This window comes from Amblyomma mixtum, chromosome 4 (genome assembly GCF_055824585.1).
Source record: "Amblyomma mixtum isolate Tamu chromosome 4, ASM5582458v1, whole genome shotgun sequence".
Lineage (NCBI taxonomy): Eukaryota > Metazoa > Arthropoda > Arachnida > Ixodida > Ixodidae > Amblyomma > Amblyomma mixtum.
The window spans coordinates 80,990,100-81,011,879 of NC_143015.1; the positions used below are offsets into that span (position 1 = coordinate 80,990,100).

A 21,780-nucleotide genomic window follows, 5' to 3' on the forward strand; every position below is an offset into this window, starting at 1 on the left:
GCTGTGCTTGAGCTGCACTAGGTAGTTATTTAGATTGCATTGCTAAAATTTAACATTAACCACCACCGGACCTCATTAATCTATCCAGCCGCCGACACTCAGAGTCGTAAGGGGTTATCCTGATAACGTAGCGACAGCCGGCGTTTAGCCATTTCACAATGTGCTGCGCAATAACCGGCCTGGACGTTCTGGTTGAGGGACAGCGGTCTACGTGCCTTTCGCCGCGAGGTATCTGGTGTAGCATAGGATAACAGGTAACGTAGTTGGAGAGCAGGTTGTGATTTGTTTCGTCTGTCTCTCGAAACACCATCAGAGGAACCCGACGACATTTGGAACATGTACTACGACAGCACCCCCGATTACTGGCGGGATCTCAGAAACGCTGACAATATGTACCAGTACTGGAAGCGCACCTTTCCCCATGCGGACTGGTACTTGGGCATGTGGGGCCAGACATATGTGCGGCTACTGTAAGTGGACCACTGCATTTGTTTTCGGTTTAGAAGACAGTTCTGCACCAATTCCAATCATGCAGAAACATGTAGACTTCTTCGCCTGCCAAACCACCGGCAGCAAAAAGCTCCTGGACGTTTAATTTTTTTTTATTTAGAAGTTAACGATTGAAATAGCCTAACGACGGCCGAACTTGAGTGGACATGCCCCGGGGTACCTTGAACGTACATATTATGAATTTGCTTTTCTATTCGTTGCTCCAAGCACAGGAGAGTTTTGCCTGTTTCTTATACCTGACAGACCTCCAAAACCAATACTAGTGGCGCATAACAGCGGTGTAAATCACTGTTTTAAGCATGTTGTAGCGCACGTGTTTCCTGAAGCCGTGTGCACAGTTTACAGCAAAAAAATTCCTAGTTGTTATCAAAATTTGTGTAATGCTATAACAGAGCTTGGCGCGATACGTGAAGTAACCATGTCACGGTACCACATCGATTGACGACCTTTTATATAAACAGTGGTTGCCCCCATGTATTACCCATGGTCTCGGGGATCAGAGAGGTCTAAGTATCGTGCTGAAGAAACATAAACCACTGCCAAAGAAGGTCATTTACCGGGCCAAAGAGGTCTTTTGCAGAAAAAAAAACAATTGAGTTTCGGTGGCCGGCCACCATTCATCATCTTCCTTCGGCACTATTCGGAATAATAAAACGCTGCCCTACCTGTTCTATTCTCGCTACGGTGGACGCAATACTAGACAATACTAGGAATTAGGCGTGGTGGCTTCATCCTAAAAAAAATTCTTCCGTTCGACGATTTAAATAAATGATTATAAAGAACAAAACCCGCAAAAACGGGACGACACCAAGGCAGGCGACAACCCCGACACCAAGGCAGGCGACAACCCCGACTTGTGTTGTCGCCTGCCTCTGTCCCGTCTCTCTTTGAGGATTTTGTTTATTTATTTCTTTATTTATTTAATTTCAATACTCTTAAAACCCGGAGGCATTATCGAGAGGAGGGGCATACAAAATCAAAAGTAATTTCCTTGAACTGTTTGACATCGGTGATTGCAGCGATGAAGGCAGGGAGGTGGTTCCAGTCATTTCCAGTTCAAGGAATATATGAATTCAAGCAAAGAGTGGTTCTGCAGTGCGGGATTCTTACCTTAAAACTATGATCAGTGCGCGAGGATATAAGATGGAGGAAGCAGTAACTAATTTTTGAGAATAGGGTTAGTATAATAAATCTGTTGGAAAAGACATAAGCGAAAATATTTACGGCGCAAAGAAAGAGCTGAAAGACCAAGGGTTGACTTTAGTGCAGATACGCTTGCTGTTCGTGAGTAATTTGAAACAATAAAGCGGGCGGCGCGGTTCTGAACGGACTCTAAAGTTTTAATTAGAGATATTTGATTGGGATCCCAAATAGAACATGCGTATTCTAGTTTAGGTCTTATTAACGTCCTGTACAAATGAAACTTAATAGAACTGTCTGCAGCTGTGAAATGACGGCGTAAGAAACCGAGTGTGCGGTTAGCCTGGTTAGACACATAGCTCACGTGCATTTTCCAAGAGAGATTGTGAGTTATGTGAACACCGAGATATTTGTACGATGAAACAGGTGATAACGGAGGGTTATTAAGAAGATAGAGAGCGGTGTTATCATAAGTTCGGCTAGAAATACGCACATGTTTGCACTTAGTAGCGTTAAGTTTTATAAGCCAATCACTGCACCATGAAGAAATTGCATCCAGGTCCGTCTGCAAACACGCCTCATCACAGGGATTAGTAATTGTACGATACAGCACACAATCATCTGCAAAGAGTTTAATGTGGGAAGAAACATTGTTAGGAAGATCATTAATATAGATTAGAAACAAGAGTGGACCTAATACAGAACCTTGAGGTACTCCAGAAGTTACGAAAATAAGAGGCGAGTCGTAACCATTAACTGAGACATATTGGCTTCGGTTACAAAGAAAACATTTGATCCAGCCAAATACCTGATCTTCCATATTTAGAGCCTTGAGTTTAATTAGTAGCAGTTCATGCGAAACAGTGTCAAATGCCTTGGCAAAATCTAAAAAAATACAGTCCACAACAAGGTTAGCATCCAGAGCTCGAAATAAATCGTTAGTGAAGGAGAGGAGTTGCGTTTCGGACGAAAAAGATCTTCGAAAACCGTGTTGACAAGAATTGAAAAAAGTTTTTAGAATCAAGGAATGTAACAAGGTGAGAGTAAATAATGTGCTCAAGAAGCTTTCAGGGTACGCTGGTTAATGAAATGGGCCTATAATTAACGAACTGGCCTGCTGCTATGCCCTCCTAAAAATTGCGCCAATACTCAAGCCGATAACAGCGGAGTTAGATCTGCTGTCTCCGAACTAACAACTTGAGTGTTTTCATTCTAACACTAACATTGATTAGACACTGAAGGATAGGAAAAAAAGAAAATTCCAGCCTTCGAGAGCATGAAATCCAACGCCCTCATAGGTAGCGTGAGCGCATATCCGCAGAGTAGCGCGACAGGCTCTCCTACGTATATGCAGAGTGTCGTACAACATGTGGTATCGGTAGATGCGGGACGGGCTCTCCTAGGGAAACCGGAGCTGAAGGGGGAGAAATTATCTTGATCGCCTTGTGTTTCCTAAACTGGAGTGACATCTCACAGGATACGATTTTTGAGTTTCCTTTCATTCAAAATTGCGCCCGCCGCGAAAAGAATGCGACCTCGCGGCCTGGAGCTGTTCAGAAGGACGGCAGTAGTGGTAATAGTGCGATCGCTAGACGTAGTTCGCTGTTCATCATGGTGAACGCGCCGAACTTTTAACGTAAAGAAATGAAACGAAGACACAACACAGAGTGCAAACTGACCGCAGAATGTTACAGGGTGCAGCACGTTTTCTTTTATACAGGGAGTACACAAGTGCCACCTGTGGGACAAAAAACGAGAGGAAATAGTGAAACCGGTAGACACTCTTCTAGATAACCTAAGTTGTTCCGCTTCTTGTTCTAACAGCGACAACGACACGTTGCTGATGTATTTTTCAACCCGTGTAGGTTTGATTTCGAAGGCTTCTACAATTTCCCGTTCAGCTTTTGGTTTCAATAGGATAGGATCACGGTACTGCCAAGCAATGGCATGCGGCCGCGGCGGCTGCATTTTGATGGAGGCGAAACGTAAAAGGCCTCCGTGTGCTGGACGTTGTCAGTGCTGGTTAAAGATCCCCAGGTGATATAAATTATTCAGGAGCCCTCCACCTCGGCATGTCTTTTTCCTTTCATCTTTCACTCCCTCTTTTATCCCTTTTCTCACGGCCGGTTGGAGTGCCCACTCAGATGTGAGAAAGTTACTCCGCCAATTTCTCTCATCGAAAGCCTAATACAACTTTTATCTATCGCAACGGCTGCATTGCGAGACCAGCTTTATTGGGTGACTGACAGAACTGCAGTTATTGGCACGGTCATCAAATGTTTTCTTTCCGTAAAGGCCGGTTTGTCTAACGTACTTAGTTCCACAAGACAGTGTTATGCAGTATACAAACATTTTTTTCCACATGCTTGATGCTGCAAGGAGTGGCTATGCGAACCCCACCGAAAAGCCACACTACGGGTTACTATATAACCCAGCGTGACGTCATGTTGCAGTCTGCTACGAAGAAACCCCGACACACCAAGAATGCTGAAGAGAGCTTTGTGCTCTTGTGGCCGTAAGGACTCAAATGAAACAGCTTTTCCTCAATTGCTCGCGTGAAACCTTCACTGGACTGCGGAGCCCATGGCCGAAAGCAGTACGCAAATATCCTCACGGTGGAGCTTCACTGTGAAGTTCGCGAGCTTTCTATGCAAAGAAACGGGGAGTGCAACGTGCATTTTACCTGCTCATGTTGACTATGTTTTCTGACTTCTTCCAGCAACAGTCTTTGGACGGCTCAGGTTATTATGAAAGGGCTGCACGATTACGTGCGTTCGAACATGTCTTCCTTTCTCCTCAACGGAAGCCACTTCGAAGGTTTTGCCATCCTCAACACTCTCATCATAGACTACAGGGGATTTGCCCAGGCAAATGATACTGTTCGCGTAAGTCTTCCCTGTGTTGCTCAGTATGGCGAAAAAGCGCGCTTTAACATGCATAAACGTGCCTCCTTTCAACCTCTTATTTTAAAGGGCGGTTATACCCATTCCTGCCAGAAGGGGCACTATCTATCTGGAGGCTGAGATAGCATGTAACCAAGTCGCCAATACCACAGCATAAAATCTACCGGGAGGAAATGAGAGGGTTGGGCGGGCATGACGAGTTTAGAGGACGGGAGAGTAGTTGGGCGAATTAAGGTGTCTCCTTTAGCAAATCATTGGCTTTCTCACATTTGCGTGCGATCATCTCCGATTGAATCCATGCTTTCCTCCCAACACTAAATACACTTCGACCACGCCCTAAAATCTCGGAGTCGATAAAGTGCAAAGTGCTCGCTTTTCCTACCACGCAGGTCCATGAGAAATGCACTACAACGGAGTGCTGGGATTTGTGCTCGGAAATGGCGTCTGGCAACGCCTGAGTACCAATGAGGGTCGTGATTTCGAACGATATGCCCAGAAACAACTGTACTGTAAGCAGCGCAGCAGCTGACTTCGCTTTTGACGGATACGCGAATAACGACTAACATTCCGACAAAGTTTTGGAGTTAGTTGATATGTACGATGGCGTACACGTAGCGCATTCGCCTGCCCTGCCTGCCAAAAGAACATGGTTCGACTGCCGGTGCCGTGCGCCCACGGATACAAAGAAAAAAATCTCCACATATCGCTAAAAATGCATAACCAAGCCTGTGGTGTGGCTGGATCTCTGTTATCATAACTGACAACGAACTCCCTTAGCAGCCATGATATGAGCACCCTGGTGCAGTATTTGGCCACAACCACCTATATGAATAAATCTATTAATCCTCCGCCCTGAATTCACAGCGGCTGCGGGGCAGCTGATCAAAACAGCGGTCAGACTTGTTACTCAGCGGAGGGTGTTAGGAATCTCTGGCTTCGGACAAGCCTTCATCAAAACAAAACCTAGCAACATTGAGCGCTATAGCTTTATCCAGTGAGGCTATAGCCTAGCAGTGCTGTTCAAAGAACTAGCGTGTATTAAATGCGATGTCATAACACTTACTGTGGTTAGAACAGATGAGACATATAGAGTGTTAAAGGGTGGGCGCGCACTATGGTGTCGTGGATTAGCGGAAAGACAAAAGTAGGTGTGGCATTCCTCATCAATCAGGATATAGATAGCAACATAGAGGAATTCTGTAGTATGAACGAATGGCTGGCGGTATCCTAATCAGGCTTAATAAGAGCTACTAATTCTAGGGGGTACAGGCTTATGCGCCTAGATCCGGCAGTGATGACCACATCTTTCACTTATCTACAGTACAAAGACATGGATTCAACAATAAAGAAAATAAAAATGCACTGATGGGCTACTTTAATGCCAAGGTGGGTGAGAAGCAGGCTGTTTACCAGGCAGCAGGCGACTATAGTAGGGGCGCCAGGTATACCAAAGGGAGGTTATTCGTAGAGCCAGCGAAAAAAAAAGCAATTTACATATTATGAATACCTACTGCAAACGGCAGAGCGGAAATGGACTTTTAAAGCCCGAATGACGCGACAAAAAAGGCAATAGGGCTCATACTTCGCTCAGCTTTGCACTGTGCAGAACGTGAGGGTACCCAAAAAGGTGAGATGTAGCGACCACAGCATGGTAAGCTCTCCAATTAGCTTGGCCCTAAAGAGGTGACAGAAGAAACTAGTGAGGCACAAGCCCATCAACAGTTTCTTTAGAAGGTTCAGCAAAATGGCTTACCGCTTCCTAGATGGTACATGCGTTGTAATAGACTCTGAGTCAATGCTGCCTCTGGCAGCAGTTCAGTAACTTCCTTTTGATTTTGGGCGCGCAGTCGACGGAGTGCCCCGACTAATTAGTGGCTTCGGTGTGCACAATGACGGACTTGGGGCTAATGTTGTTCATAGTCACCCTCACCAAGTTACAATGACCAAGCTGTAATGGCCACTTGAGCCGTGCTCTTGCTGCTTACGCAGCACAGAGTGGTGGTATCGATAATCGTAGTACAGTATTTTAAGCGGTATAGGTTCAGCGTTGTCACTCTTTCTCAGGGTCCCGATTGTATTGCAGCGCAATAAGCCCTCGACAATTCTGGTTTCAAACGATCTTCAGACACTAAGAAATATCTCCGGAGGTCGCTAAAGTTGACCAAACGTAATTTTCTCAGCGGAAGGGCTCTGTTACCACTCAAGTCTGGTAGCACAGGCCTGATAGCCAGTGCTCTTTACGTCATTGAAAGTGGCACAAGGACAAGGTAGCCCGAGAGCCGACGCCTCTCCTAGATGTCCCCTCTCACTACAGCCAACGTCTCCATATTTCCGCTATATGCCAGGAAGTTTATTACGATGGGTTGGAGCTTTGGTTCTACCTTTTTAGGGTTCTTCTGGTTGCATATGCCCCAGGCGTCCGTTTCAAGCAAGCAGCTTTCGTGTTAAATTTTAATCTTCTGTTCGATGTGCGACGTAGTTAATTTCGTGACTCAATGACCCATCTGGTCATGCAGGTAGTTAATTACACCCGTGTAACACTTGTGATATATCACGCTGGCCCTCGGGTTCAGGCTCATTGCTCCAATGCGCAGTCAGAATTCTTGTAGCTATTCTATCGTGTCGACCCCGATGAGTTTGTTGCTAATTATGGTGTTCACCACTTGTTATGAAAGCTGAATCTGTCAACGCTCGGCTCTGACATCTCACGCCTTAGCGTCTGAAGAAAGCAAGATTACAATGCGAGACTACCCTCCTCTTCATTTCTCAAGTAGAAAACGACTGTTGACTGGCGACAATGCGACGACTGTTTAAAACATAACAATGTTGCAGAACAATGGAAGCTTGGACAAGCTGATAGTGATCGATGATAAAATATATTAAACGCTGTTCTCGTGCCGTGCCGAAAAGATGCCGCTTAGCGAAGTTTTACGACTTGACATCGTCGCTTTTCACCGGACCTGTGTTTAGTAAGAGAGGCTTCGCGGCAGCTTAGCATCGACCCTGGGCGGAATGTTGCAGAACAATGGAAGCTTGGACAAGCTGATAGTGATCGATGATAAAAGATATTCAACACTGTTCTCGTGCCGTGCCGGAAAGATGCCGCTTAGCGAAGTTTTACGACTTGACATCGTCGCTTTTCACCGGACCTGTTTTTAGCAAGATAGGCTTCGCGGCAGCTTAGCATCGACCCCGCGCGGAAGCTGCCGAGGGTCTAAGGACTGCCCTCATACACTCTTCGTGGCTCGTACGAACTCCAGCCAGTGTCATATGCCGTAAGGAATGTAGCTGAAATGTTACTCGTTACTTGTTTTTCTGTAAAATGCGAAATGAGCTGCTGCGCTGCTCCCTGTACAGTTACTTCTGGGCATACCGTTAGAAACCGATACCCTTTCAGGCACTCAGGCGTTGTCAGACGCCACCTCCCAGCCCGAATTTCAGCGCCTAGTTGTATACATAGAGTGAAGTGACTTTAATGACCATGCGATTTGGAACAGGTAGTTCCCTGGGTACCCGCACGACCAGAAGTTCTCATGAAAATGCGTAGAAAGAAAAGTGTCTGACTGGCACTTCATCCACCACGCAAATTTTCGGTGGGGGCGGAACCATCAAAGTGCTAAAGTGTTAGGAGGCAAACATATTCAGTCGGGAAGATACTAATCTTTTTGAGGCAAACCTTGAGATTATGCTTTGCTAATTTTCATACCAGCCTAATCTCAGTCTTACCCAAGCCTACGTAGGACCGTGAAATGTTTTTGATTGAACACGCAGATGAGGGCATCGGAATGGTTCTCAATAAATTTTACAATTCCAATAACAATAGTTCAATGAAATAAGTGCGAAAGATTTCCCCACTTGGCACTGAAAGCGTAGATGGAAATTGGGAAGCGTCTGTCGCATTCACCTGCAGCGGTTTCTACACTGGATTAATTTCCACTAACAGCTTCGTCAACTTGTTAATACTTTTCCTGTTATGGAGCACAAAAGGCATCTGCGCCTTTGTGGAACTTCCACTAGCTTGTGGTCTGCAGCAAGGTAAAAAAAGGTGCTTTCCGCTTGTTAGTCGTCCAAAATCTTCAAAACAAGAGGAAGTTGGGATCTGTAGATGTCCCTATATATGCAGGAAAATGTAATCACTTACCGGCCATCTCGAATTGCTTTTTTGCCAGATCACATGTAGCCGACAATTTTGAACGCCTCCGAAGAAAATATCAAAGTATCAAAGTCTCGACTTGTTACCTCATGCTGCGTGCGCTGATGAAACCATTTTTAAACAAAAAATTGTACCCTTAAGATAGGTTGCACCATAGCATAAGTGAGACTTCTGCGTTCCACTGCCTCACATGAGCCTTTTAGTATGTAAAATGTAGCGGGAAGTATGCGCGCGTTTTTGCAATGAAGAGCCAATAATACTGAAGTAAAAAAACATGAAACAACGCATGCGCGTAAGCTTGAGTGCATTAGCACAAAAATCTACACTCAGCGACTTGTCCACTGTCTTTCTTACTCCAGCTGCTGTCACGGACTATCTAGGTCACGTGACCTTGTGACGTCTTCGGAACCTTCCCACTAGATTTGTGGCGGGTAGCTGATCAGTTAGACTAGTTGGAAAGAGGAAGAGACACCTGGGTTTCCCGAACCCCTGCCTTTAGAGGGCAGTGGCGCGTGGCTTAACCGCTGCGCATATATATGATGAACTGCGCAATATGGCCATTAAATCATTAGTGATATCGGGTCATGCTCTTTACGCGCAGCGTAAGTGTCCTCGCCAGTTTTAGTGCGCTAGAGCTAGGGCCTCTAATCACCAATTTCGTTGATCTTACTCCGTAGCATGCTCTACCTTGAAAATTGAGCCTCGACCCGATACCGAAGTGCACCTAATTTGCATTTGGCCTAACCATGCCACGTTGCCTGTCATTCTTTTTTGTTCGCTCGTCCTGTCGCCCAAATAGTGGTCATTACGACAATCTGTCACACTAGATCTTCTTTGTGAAAGGAAATGCGAATTTCCTCTACCTCTGATACTCATTTTGCGCGTAAATGGGATGCTGCTATCGCAGGGATGGTCCTGCAGGGATGGTCCTCCAGAAACTTTACACTGGTCTTCTCTTTCCTATGTGTAGTATAACATCTTCCGCAACAACAAGACGCCCATCCTGAGGCCTGGCTGGCTGTATATCCACACTGCTGCCATCTGGCCGTACGGGGAGACAGGGATTAACGGGATTCCAAATTCCTTCATCCAGGATGTCATCAAGTAAGCAGAGCCTTAATATTTTAGCGTCAAAGATACGAGGTAGACACAGCGATACTCAAGCACACCCTGCGGCTTGCTAGTGCACAGTTTGTTGGCCCGTTGCTTTTAAAGAGATAGCTTCAATGGTCCCGGTCGCCAGAAAATCCGGCGGCGTCCGTTGTGATATCCTTGCGGAAAAATCCGGATCGGTCGCAAAGGTGGCTGCGCCGCTCGAAAAGAGGCATGTTTGAAATGTGATTAAAGCATTATAAACCTGGTGATTAGAAACACCCATTATGACACGAACGTCATTATTAGTACATGTAAGTACACAAGGTATGGTAAGTACAGTGGAGAGAAAATTCAGGTAATCTTTGGGAATCGAACCCATGACCTTAAGGTTTGCTAGTCATACATGCAGGCATGTCCGTAGAGCTCGGTTAAACGGGCGCTTGCTATGTGACCTGTGTTGTTTTTCACAACATACGGACAGAGTGTTCCCCGTCTCTGGGAGAAAAAGGAGCCGCTGCCGGGACACATTAAGGCTATCAAATCAAACCCTTGAAAGCAAAGCTTAGCTGTCACCCAAATATTCCCGGCCACTTATGTGCTTTTGAGCAACGTTTTTCTGCGGTAGAGTTGAGCGAAAGTCAGCATTACTGTAGCGCCAAAAGGAAATTATTTCGCTTCTCCCCTGTTTAGGAGCAATACAAAAAAATTTATGATGCTTCTGCAGAATCTTCATTGCTCAATCGCATCACACAAACCAGACTTTCTGTTGTGTTCGTGTTGATGTTTGTGTGGGGTCCTTGTCGAGGCCTTCCAGAAAATTCGCCGCCGATTGTCTGATGTGCACGTGTTGAATAAATGTGTGATGAGGACATGATGCATGCTGTGATGGCTTCATAGTGAAGACTTGTGATGATATTTTGTGGAATGTTTCCAGAAAATTTGCCGCCGATTTTCTGATATACGCGTGTTGACTGATTTTGTGATGTGGATGTGATGTCTGATTTCATGATGTGGATGTGATGTCTGATTTCCTGATGGGGATGTGATGCTTGATTTCATGGTGTGAATGTGATGTCTGATTTCGTGATGTGGATGTGATGTCTGATTTTGTGATGCAGATGGGATGCTTGATTTTATGATGTGGATGGGATGCTTGATTTTGTGATGTGGATGTGATGGCCGAATTTTTGATGTGGATCTGATGTCAGATTTGGTGATGTGGATGTAATGTCTGATTTTCTGATCACATTAGCAATGAGAGGAATAATTTTGGAAACATTGTCGCTGTTTGATTTTATCGAGCGAGAAGCGCAAAACGGTGGTACTTGTGCTAATCTTTATCTTTAATAAACAGTAAAATACTCCGTGAATGCATCCATATGCGCACCAAAAAATAGAATGCCGCAGGCAATAAGTACACTGGTCAGTTATAGCTTTTGGGTATTCATTTATTTTAAAACGATAGCATCAATCGTTAAAAACAACTGTTGATGGCCTTGTCGTTTTATTTCTCGCGATACCATCGACAAAAGGTTTGATCTTATCTGCTGCACCACCACTCCTGGGAACTTGGGCCATGTGGAGCCTAAAAAGTAAACGAAAAACAAAGTGTAGAGCAGTTGTAGCATGCACATCTCTGAATTTAGTTTCAAGGTTTTCACGATATTGTGGGTGGCTCGATGGCTGGTTGGCGCCGAAATTATAATTAATCGGGCCAACCTACCCACCACTGCACTCTCTGTGAGTTCGGTGGGGGAAGGGCGACAAACTTCTCCACCCCGCGTGCAAAAGATGAGGTTCGACTGCTGACCGGTGATAGGTACCCCGTCTGATTAGCCGTTGACCGGAGGCATGAAGCGTAGACAAGTTTTTTTAGAAACCCCTTTACTCGGGCAAAGAACCGCAACCAAAAGGGTACATAACAAAGTAAAACTGACATTCGAGCGAGTTGGTACAGCATGTTGGAAAATTTCCAGCGCACACAGGACAGGGACAAAGAAGAGCACACCACAAGCGCTGACTCGCAACTAAGCGTTTCTTCGCAAACGCAGAAAATATATGCTCAAAGGAAAAAGCAAAACAAACCCAGTAAAATAGCGGCAATACACAGGCGCGACACGAATAACAAACACACAACGAGGACGCTAACAGCTATTAACAGGACGAGGAAAACAACAGAGTGAGAGTCATACAACAAAGTTACAAGATCAAAGTAATAATGCACAAAAGGTTCGGACAAGAGCGACAGGAAAAAGAAAAAGACTACAAGCTAGTCGGGAGAAATGGTGACTTAGCTGCGGGGTGGCAGGTCCGGTCGCAGGGAACGTCGGGCTGCGCGCGGGGCTGATGGGGTGTTGCGGATACGGGCGGCTTGGGCCACGCGTCTTCGGGATCCCCGTCGCCGCGCTAAACGCGTCAGACACCCGCCTAGGCTCGCTTGCCGACCACTTCCCTGGCTGACCTCACACACGTCTGCACGCACCGAAATCTCCAAGCCAACTCCCCGCGGCTCGCGGTTTTGCCGCCGCCGCGTTGACGTGGCAAACAAACAAACAAAAACTCAAAGCACTGCGCGCCAACGATTTGCAGATGTTAAAAAGGGGGGAAAGAAGCACGAAGAAACATAGAGGGAAACTGGGAGAAAGCTACGGTCCTAACGAGGAGCAGGGCTAACTTGTTTGCGAAGGTGGGCAAGGGTGCCTGGGCGACCGCTTCCCGTCTCCACAACGTCCAAGCGCTCGCTACCCGGCGATAATACTAGGAAGGGGTGCAGTGGGATTGACCCTCCATCCACGCAGGAGGGAGGAAGGGGGGACGTTCAAAGTCACCGCCGCCGTACTGCGACACGCCTTACAAAAACCGGCGCCGTGGCCACCTCGCCCGCAAAAGAAAAAGAAACTCAAGGCATGCACGAACTTTCCGGCAAAGGGCTCAGGTCCTTGCATCGGACTCTGACTGTGGTTCAACGGCACAAGCAACATTTATGGAACGAGATAATCATAAAAAAAATGTAAGAAGCAAAATCTGCATTTTACACGTCATTAACATTTCATCCATTTAAGAGGAACACAAGGGAAACATACAAACCTAATTTGATAAAGAAGGGCTGGGAGGAGGACGTGTGCAGAACCACATAGGATATTAAGTACCTGCATCGACCCATCTTCATAAGAGCATTAGTGTAGCACATCGGTCTGTGGGGACCGCTAAAATGCTCACTGCTGCTATAGAGAAAGGAAATATCTCTGGAACCTCCTCATCTGCAGTCTTCGTTCGGAGAGGGTAAGAGCACATGCATTGCTCGAAACGTAGACGTACGTTCCTCAAGAAATATATAAGTATTCTGAATTTGGTCACAGTGCATTTCACTGCACGCAATAATCACGGCAACAAACTGATGACATTTTAATTTAGCTCAGAAGGACAAAACGTTGTTTTAGTGTCCTATTTTCCCCTTGAAACCTCTTTTCTCAACGCAATTAAACTTTCTAAAAGGAATTGTGGGTCATTTTTGTGAATCGATATTGATCCTTCCGTGCCGACTGTTCCGAGCCTTCCAGAATGAAAGGAGACTTCGTATTGTATGCTCCACAGTAGAGATTTTCTGAAGTTCCGGTTATCACTAAAACCTTTTTCCAAAATACAGCACGATATGCTGCAGGTTGTAACGTTTCGCGTGCTTTCATTTAATCACTTAATCTTCGACTAACAAAGAGCCAAAATATAGAAACTTCTGCATACAAAAAAAAATTGAATATTATCATTTACTTACATTCTTTAAATTTCTTTATTTGAGAGGGAAATAAAATGCCCTAATAGATACTTTCGTTATTTAAGAGCAAAAAGAGCAAAGGACCTGGTTAATTGGAGGAATATGAGAGAGGCTTTCGCCCTGCAGTGGGTATAGTCCGGCTGATGATGGTGATGATATCTCCAATCCGAGGGGTCTCTCCGCGGTCGCTTAACCTCCACTTATCGCGATTTACTCGCTCCAGTCGTAATCCAGTCTAACAACTTTTTATTCATCGTAAATCCACATTGCTTACCATTCCCGAAAAAAAGTTTGTCTACTTCTCTCAACATTGAATTTATGTTCTTCCTGAGGCAGGCAGCACACGATGTGTTACAGCGTTACAGATTACCGAAGGTGAAGAGAATGTTGGAGATGATCACACATACTTTTTGCCTCTTCGGTGGCGGCTCTATTCCACTCTCGGGAGTGTTGTCCGGGACGGCGCCTACTTCAGATTCATAAACGAGCCTCGTTCTATGGCGGTCCATCGCGCGCACCATGCCTGCATTTCATGCGACGCAACAAATTATGAAGAGTCCTGGCTTTCATAAATGTGACCGAAAAGTAAATGATGACACTTACCGAAATCCAGAAGCGTTGCCGGCGCTGGTGGCTGGCCGGCTTCCCATTGCACCATGACAGTTGTGCCGCGCAGTCCTTCTATGGCGCTTTCCTTTGTTAAAAGCTTCAAACGAGCATCGGCGTCTGTGGCACGGACCGCATAAACATCCGATTTTTGATCTTCGTTCCGTTTCACAAGTACATGAGTAATTTTGGAGCGACAACGAGGGTAGCTGGACTACAACAATCCGCTCTCACTCTACCGTGTGGCTTTTGTAATGTGGAATAAGGTTTATTTAAAAGGTTCTTCCATTCACGGAAATTTTAACCGAATGGCTGGTGTCACCATGCATTTGATTCAATGAAAGACATGGACGTCTTTCGACTCTTGTGAATTTATTATTAAATTAATGGTACTCATTCTTCAGTAAAATTCGTCGTGTGTCCTGCTTTTGTTTTGCTTTGTTTTAAGCATGAAATGCTTTTAGCTCCCGTTGTCGGCAGTGTGGTGACGTCACGCCGAGACCGAGAGCCATCATCCGGGCACTGAAATCCACTCATCCGGGCACTGAAATCCAGTCATCCGGGCTCTGAAACGAGAACATCCGGGCACCGTACGAGACTTAACGAGATTTAACGAGACTCTCTAAGGCCTCCTACGCGACCGGCATGCAAGCGCCGGTTGGTCTCCAAACGAGACAAAAAATAACTGCTGCCAGTGCCTTCTCAATGTTTATCAAGATATCAGTGGAGCTGTGGGTTTGATAATGCACGGAATTATAATTTCCGATTTCTAATAACGCGTGCAAAAAGCACATAAATGCCACGTTACACTTCGTTGTCATACGTGATCCGGGGGAGAAGCGCTGCGTTCAAAGGGCAAGGCATCGCGCCGAACGGGTGGTGGCGTTCCTCCCTTCCATTACGGTGCGGTTTGGGTTCCACCGAGATGGCAGAGAATTACTGCGCCATTTCCTTTCCTCAAAAAACCTTGCGTTCAAATGGCAAGGCATCGCGCTGAACGGGTGGTGGCGTTCCTCCCTTCCTGTACGGTGCGGTTCGGGTGTCCACCGAGATGACATTAGGCCCGTAAACATTTCATGCTTACTCTACTCTCGGTTACGGGAGAGGCAGAGAATTTTTTTTCATTTGAATGTGTTCTGTATATACCGGCCTTAATGATTTACATTTGTAAAGAGCTTGCCGCTCACTCTCAGGGTTTTAAATCTAAATTCGTAATTTCTAACTACCATGTATGTGTATTGAGTGTATACTCGCCGTCCCTGAGGATCCTTGATTCTGCACTTTAAGGTGCATAATCGAAGAATTGTCAAGAGCGTGATCGCAAAAGCATGCATAATTAAACGCCGCCTTGCAGAGGTTATGTGTGCCTAACCAGAACCTGCCTCCACGACCAGGTGAAGAGGCTAAGGGCGGCAGGATACCTATTTTGTTAAACGTAGCGTAGTCCGCAAGCTTGCTTGCCGAATGCAGGATCCAAAAAAAAAGCAAGCGCACCAAATTTGACCAAAAAGTCAGAAAGAAAACGGCGTTCATCCAGTACGTGCGATAAGTCCTGCAAAGCTTGGAAAAGGCTACGAGCGAAGCGGGCGTGAGGTTTCGTTTTGGTCTGGTATAAACTAGGTGGAGGGGAGCAAACGAGTGAACGAAGAAGAAAAAGTAGTTAAGCTTTTAACGCACGATTATAAACCGAGTATACGTTCGAAAGCATGTCTTTAGGGTGCTCATGCAACGGCCAGCAAAGCTCATGAATCTACCACCACCACCGCGCGTTCAACAACAAGTGTCGGCAATATTTATCTGTATTCACTTCATTTCTGCATGCATGGGCCAGGTCGATCACTGTCAAGGTCAAGCTTCACACAAACTTGTTGAGCGCGGGTTCCATAGCTCGGGAAGTACTGCCTCGCACTAAAGTATTATCGGAGAAATTGAGAACCAGAAGTTTGGTGTAGCGTTGGTGCACTAAATAAAATTTCGACGTCACGCGGCCACTTTTGTATCGGTGAGGCGGAATGTTGCATCAGCGACACAATAAGTTAATTCTAAAAAGGTATACCGAATAAGTCACGCCGAAGCCATCTGGCAGCCGTACACTGTGATGAGTGCGAAAACTGTGAAGTGGTTTTGAATCGGACCGTAGTCATTGCCACGTATAAAAGCGAGATATGAAGGCTCATTTCCGAATCAAATACCAACTAAAGAAATTACATGTGCATCAGCAGCCTGTCGATATCTCTCTTCCGAAAAGTATATGCATTTATTATTCAGTTATGCTGAATATATCCTCCCAGGCGTGGGGCTGGGCGGTTTTCTCTGTTATGTTACTTGAGGAATTTATATTGAATGAACAACAGAACAGCGTCCACATATATGAGCAGCTTGTGCCAAATGAATTTCTGCAGTGAAGCTTCACCTAAAATGTCGAAGAATTCGCATGTAATAAATTTCACTAGCGGAGCTACATCAAGAACTTTGGCGACTTATTGCGGACTAGATTTCCGCAGTGATCCCACATCAACAACGTTTGAGCGATTTGTATTGAATGAATTTCTGGAATGAAACAACATCAATAATTTCGATGAGATTATGTGGTCTGAATGTCTGTAGTGAAGCAACATCAAGAATATTTTAGCAATTCGTATTGAATGAATTTCTGGAGTGAAATGACATCAATAACTTTGATGTGTTCGTGCAGACTGAATTTCTATAGTGAAATCACATCAAAAGTATCTGAGGAGTATATATTGGATGACTTTCTGTGGTGAAAATACATCGATATCTATGACGAGTTTGTATCGACTAAATTTCTGATGTAAAACCGCATCAAACGTTTCGTGTGGTTTAAATAGAGGCCTCTCTACAAAATCGGAGTTTCTGTCGACATCATGGTGAGTCCATAAGAACCCCATAAGAACTCAACAGAGATTCCATGTCCATTTTTGTAAGGGATTGTCAACAGTGTATAGATACCGGCACCTATCTCAACTAGCAACCTCCAAGACAATCGCTGCTCTTGCATAGACGCTGGTTTCAGGGCGTTCACTGGAAGCCCCGAGGTGTTCTTTCTTCTCATATTTTTCCCAAGAGAGAAACAGTTGTCGGCGTTGCAACAGTGAGCTTAGCTCCGAGTAGCGTAATCGACGAACTGATCATCATGGTAATAATTTGGAAGGTTCGTAAAGCTGTTAGGAACAATAAATTATAGTAGTAGAATTTTTCTAAATAGATTTTAATGCGAAACCTCTTAGCACGCAAACTGTACAGCGTTATAACATGAGTGCTGGAGCTTTTATTCCGCGTACGTTACGCCTATGAGTTCACCTTGATTCTATTCCCCCTGCCTCAAATTTGTTGGAGACAGTAACTTACAGGAGTGCGTTCAAAAAAATAGATAACACTGCGCAAAAATGTAAAAATTATGAGATGTTATTTATTTCATTTAGCTGTGTTCAAATTTGTAATTGTTGAAGTTTCCATTTGCCAAAGGTAAGGACCAAAGTGACAACAGTGGTCGCGACACACCTAGGAGCCTTTCATAATTGTAGCTTGACGTAAGATACAGTTTCTTCAGCGCTCATATGGAAGAATGCAGACCCAAGATTAGTGAGAAGCTTCCAGGTGTGCCATTTACCATGCCATTCGATGCATCAAGATATTATGGCCGTAACTACTCATAAGAAGGGCGACATGGAGAAGTTGTACAACGGACAGAAACGCTACTTGCAACTCCTTCAAAAACTTTACCACCGAGTACACATCGATTTCTAGAATGGTACTCCAGAGTGAAAAATCTTGCGTGCACACCTTGCAGATCATTTGTACGTTAAAATCGCCGATTGGAGCAAACTGTTTTTCGATAAAAGCGTCATCCAGGTAAGGCAGGATGTTATATATTTTTGTTCTCAGAATTGTAATCCCTGCGAAGTTTGCGCTTGAGGATGTGGGAGGAGCCCAAGTATCGGAAGTAAGAATTCTTATCTAGTTCATGGTTTTACAATAAAAGATCTAAAACACAGGGGCCCGAAAAACAAGCAGAGGTGTTGTGTGAACCGTCCGTAAAGAAAGTGAATAGATTAGAGATGCATAATCAGTCGAAAAAAGAGCCCAATAAACCAGAACTAAAAGAAAACTAGAAAAATGGGAGCAAGGAGGCATGCTCGTTATTATTAAAATTGGAGTTCATATGCTTTGGTAGCTTACTTGGAACGGAAGAGCTTATCCGACGTAAAAGTTCCTGGTAACTTGTTCCACAACTTTGTAGAAACACGAAGCTAAGAACTATCAGTAACTTGTTCGAATGAAGGGTTCGGTTGCAGTGGTGGATGAATGTGATCAATGTTCACATGTACTATTGCAATGAAACGATTACGGGACGCGTGTTCTCGGGAAAAATGTTTATTGTAGCTCTGCCTCCCAATGCAGTCCCGTTGAAATGTTATCAGCGAACAGATCATTCATGTTCCCTCATACCTCGACAAATTTCAGGCGACTAGCTTACGTAACTATGCCAAAATAATTTTTTCCCGCACACTGCGTTCCGCGTAGTAGCTGGGTGAGTAGAAATTTATAGAAGTATCATGAATTAGTTTCTGATGGAAGACTACTTCAAAGTCACACATCGGTGCAGAAGGGATGTGTCTGAAATGCGTTCTTTCGCCGTCACCGCCAACGTTGCAGTCGCGCAGTGTGCTAGCCTGCATGTATTAAACAACCACACAGGGGAGGGTTGTGTAAGACGGAGCGAGGTGACACAGTATGTACGGACCTTCATTTGGAGAGCCCTCATATTTCTAGAATAGATCATGCTTAAGAGGTTTTTTTAGTATGTAGATACGTCGCAGCTGTCGCAGGTAACAAGATCCCGTGGTCTGCTACAACCCCATGCACAGCTGCCCCTATAGCCATCTACAAATGAGGCTCACAGCTTCCCGGTGTCACGAATTCCCTGCTTTTTGCTGTCATGGATAGCATTTTGGTTTCAGTAATGATACACTCAGGGTTAGGAGGGTAGAATACGTCACGCCCAGAGATATCATTATAAGGCGAAAGCCTTTAATGGTTCATTCTCTCGTCCGTCCGTACTGCGTTGCATCCAGCGCCTCGAACGCTGCTTCGTCGTCAGTCGATGTACGGCAGCTGGTGGAGGAGGATGGCTTCCAAGCGGTGCAGCCGTAACATATGCAGTCATTGGCAGTCGAAGTAGCCGGACAGAGGCTTTCGCCTAGTGCACTTTTTGGGCCGCCAAAGTACCCCCATAGTTTTTTCTCCCTGAATAAGTTGAGAGTCATGGCAGTTTTCCGCAAAGCTAAGTTTTGCCATCTTTCTACAAGAAAAATGCTGGTAGCGGTGTTGGCGTTACCAAAACGTAAGCAAGGAATGAATAAAGAACGAAGCCCGATGTACGTCTGCATGGCGGTGCGGGTTTTCTCAGGGAACGTAAAGGGTGTTTATTGAGATGTGCTGTGGCTTCTCTATCTCTTCAGCTCAGCGGACATTGTCGGCCTCAGCACGCACAACAGCTCAGAAGAGCCCCATGTCGTCTACTACGGCGGCGACAACAACCACGCCCTTTTTGCTTCGCCACCCAACCCTATCAGAGGCGCCACGCCGCGCACCAGAGGCATGGTGAGTTCGTTGAGCGGAAGGAGTGGAAAAAGTGTCTGCAGGTTCCGTTCATTGATGGTGGAATCCTGAAACTGCCGTGGTGAACATACACATATAGCTTCCCCCCCCCCCCCCGCCGATGCCGAAATGAAGACGCTTTAGCAGACCTGTTAGAGCTTAGGAACCAGTAGAGGATCGAAAAATTTAGGCGTCAAGATTTACCCGATACAGCCGCAAAAAGTCGTCGGCTCTTGTGAGTATCGCTAGGCAAAAGTGTCAAAAGTCCCAGCGAAGGTTCTTGACTGTTATGAAAACGAGGTGGATTTAAAGTGAGTGGGAACACTGATCTCCACTAGGGGGCTGGATGGCGCATCGAGCGCCCGAAAGTAAAGCCACCGGATGTAAGCGGCCTTGTCTCGGAAGTCAGCTTTTGGCAGTGCACGAAATCGGACCTCAGCACGGTTGTTCAGTATGTTTTGGTTTTCCACTTAGCATTCCGTCTTTTCGCCGTCCTCGTCTTTTTCGACCACAGTGCCTACCTGTTGCGCCGTCAACTGCTCGAGGAGACCATCAAAGTCTTCGGGAAAGACGTTTCAAAAATAAGGGTCTAATGCATCGCAATGGGACGACACTAGCAGACGACAGGTTGTCGCTTCACGAAGCAAGTATGGAGCCTCATCTGCTCAGCTCTGTGTCGTCCTGTTGCGCCAGCGTCGCCAGCTGTGCTCTTTAGTGTGATGCTTGTTCCCGCGCTCAAGCACAAATTACGTTGTCAATGGGGGATAAATTTAAAAATGAATAGGTGGAAACCTTCACCAGGCAGCCGGCTCTGCAATGACCATTTTACCGAATTATGTCTAGACCGAACCGGAGCGAGGGCTAGGCTACTATCTGATGAAGTGTCGACGGTGTTCGGTTGGTTCCCATTAGCGCCTCCAAAAGGTCTGGTGCTGCTTTTTCGACGGAGCGTGTCCTGTTTCGTACTGTTGCAAGTTAGGCCTGACTAGGATTTTATTCGTGATGCTCGGCGCAGTTGACTTCTAACAGCGCTTCTCACGCGCGCTGCAGCATTCGTCTTTCTTGTCAGTCGTTTCTCTCGCGCAGTGCAGCTGAAACGTGGCTGTGCATTGGAGTTAGGTTCAAAGCACGTCTGGAAGGTAAATGTCGCCCTGAAGCGATAAACGTCCCCTGCCATCGATGAGAAGAGTCATCGTCCGCCACAAACTCTAAACTGAAACTGCGGCAGCTGTAGAACGAGTGGTTTTAAGTACTTCTCATTTGCTCTCGGAAGACGAGAACCAGACAAGAATGTACTGTTTAATGCACGTATCCTTTGCCGCGGCAAGCTGAGACCTGCATGCCTGTTTTCTTCGGTTTCTCTGAAATTACAGGGTTCTGCACACAATGATCACATTGGTCGCGTTCAGTTTTCTTGGTTCTTTCATACAACAGTACACATTGCACAAGAACAACGCAAAAAACTGAGAACGAAAGGGCGAAAGACACGACTTTTTGCATTGAAATACACAGCAGACACTTGACTTTCCGGGCAACCAGTCCAACTTCCGGTGGCTTTACTCGCGCTTGTCTCTGAAAGCGGAAATGCGGCATCCAGGCACCTAGTGGAGATCAGTGGGGGGGAAGGAATGTACCTTGTCGCTCTTGATACCAGGATCACCAAAACAGATTTGTTCAATAACATTGTCATGTATTTTGTGTTCTAAGCGGGTCTACTTTAGTAGCATTCATTGTACGGGTTCGTCCCATGTGAGCATACTAGTTCTTTTTTTTAACCTTTGAAGGTGTTTTTTAAGTACTGAGATAACTTCTCTGCAGTATGTCGAGCTGGATTGTGCGGGAAGGTCGACATTGTGTATCTTATATGGATCAATAATTAAATGAATAAATAACTAAAATTATCGAATGAACTTTCTCATTTTTATCTTAGGCATACGGTAATATTCCGAATGAATGCCTGTCGACACTGAAAATGAGCA

General features: G+C 45.5%; 1 pseudogene across 1 annotated transcript in view; it reads left to right on the forward strand.

Moving 5' to 3' along the window:
• Positions 1 to 21,780, forward strand: part of LOC149347176 (uncharacterized) — a 53,897-nt pseudogene that overhangs the window by 19,002 nt on the left and 13,115 nt on the right. The window contains exons 9-12 of the transcript XR_016282569.1: positions 314 to 470; positions 4,370 to 4,535; positions 9,677 to 9,810; positions 19,663 to 19,804. The product of XR_016282569.1 is annotated as an uncharacterized LOC149347176 (transcript). The remainder of the gene's footprint in view (positions 1 to 313; positions 471 to 4,369; positions 4,536 to 9,676; positions 9,811 to 19,662; positions 19,805 to 21,780) is intronic.